Below are 1,688 nucleotides of genomic sequence, written 5' to 3'. Positions count from 1 at the left end.
CTGCGCCGCCACCGGGACCGGACGGACCGCGCCGGGAGGCGGCCACGGGGTGCCCCGCCTCTACCCGCCCCTGCCCGCAGCACCCTCCCCTGCCCGCAGCACCCTCCCCCAGCGCTCCCCGCCCTTAGGAGCGCCCCGGTGCCGGCTCTGCCCTAGAGGGGCTCCGACAGGGCTGGACCCCCCCCGAAATGTGTAGAGTCAACGGTGACATCCCCCTGGAGTCAGGGTATAGGTGTATATATACACACAGTGTATACCTGTATATAGTCAGATATATACATATATATATATACACACACACTCCCAGCCCCGACGCGGCTGGGTGTGATGGGCTCAGAGCGCAGGCATAGAGAGGTTGGATGTCCCCACCACCAACCAGCCTCCCCATATGGCTTACTTTGCTCCAGCACCTCCCGGGGGCTTTCTGTCTTTAGGAGCAACCACGGCTCCTTCCAGGAGCATCCCCTTCCCTGGGGGCTGCAGCCAGTGCAAGCGCTGGGGCAGATCCCCCCAAAATGGGGGACCCCTCCTGCCTGGGGGCACAGCAATACAGCAAGAAGGCAAAGAGATGTTGTCATCCCCCCACCCCAGCCTGCTGTAGCCTAAGAAGTTTTGCTCACACACCCAGAAGCACACAGCAGTCAGCAATTAGGACCAGCTCTGGCCTTTTTATCCCGGGATTTTGTGCCCATGTGGGATTAAGTGCCTGATTGTAGCTTCCCCACCAGCCCCAAATCCTCTGCTGATTTTCATTCTGGGGGCAAGTCAGTGCATGTTGTGACCTATTGATCCTGATCCCTTGCGTGTATTGGATTGTCTCTGCTAGAGAGCACGGAGTCCTCAGACCAGGAAACATTCCTGCACAGATCTGGCTGTGCATGCTCAGGATTGCTGGGGGGCTGTGGGTCCTGGCAGCGGCAGCAAAGACCAGCGCGTGTCTGTGGGTGAGTTTCCTCCATCCTGGTTCAGCGAGTGTTGCCTTCCCAGCTGCTTTTGGGGGGTGGGAGATGGTTTCCTTGCCGGGACTAAGTGCTCCGGCTTGCAGCAGGGAGACTGTGGTGCTGGGGTGGTACGAGGTACTCCCTGGCTTTGCCAGTGGCTTCTTGGTGGTGAATTAGCATCAGAAACTAACTCACTGTAAGGCTGAAACCCGCAGTGGAGCCTTGGACCTGCTCAGAGCCAGGCTGTGACCAAACTTTGGCTTTTCATGGCCTTGTCCAGCTGAGCTTCTTCTAGCCTTTGGTGAGCAGAGGCAGATTTAGCATGCTCACCCCTGATCTGGGGCTACTGGCTTGGCCCCATATGGGCTGGGGCTGTTTCTGGGCTTCACCAGTTACCAGCCATGACGACTCTAGTTCAACTAGAACTGAGGTTACAGCTTTGTCTTCAGGGCGCCTAGCTTCAATTTTTACTTCCAAATAGATTCCCTTTGTAGAATAAGAACCGTTCATCCCATCCCTGCGGGACCAGTTAATCCCGGGAGACTGGCACGCTCCCTGCCATGGCCACACATCTGTGCCAACCTCCTGCCTGGGTGAGGAGAAGACCTGGATTTCCTTATCTTTTGGGGAGTAAGGATTTTCCCAGTGCTGCAGTGTGCTGGGAGGCTGTGAGCACCCACATCCCCCATCCATCCTCCCACCCTGGGCAGCATGCACTGGCTCTGAGCCTGGAACAAGGCGAGGAGG

The sequence above is a fragment of the Strigops habroptila genome, chromosome 4, assembly GCF_004027225.2.
Source record: "Strigops habroptila isolate Jane chromosome 4, bStrHab1.2.pri, whole genome shotgun sequence".
Lineage (NCBI taxonomy): Eukaryota > Metazoa > Chordata > Aves > Psittaciformes > Psittacidae > Strigops > Strigops habroptila.
This window is presented reverse-complemented; position numbering follows the sequence as displayed.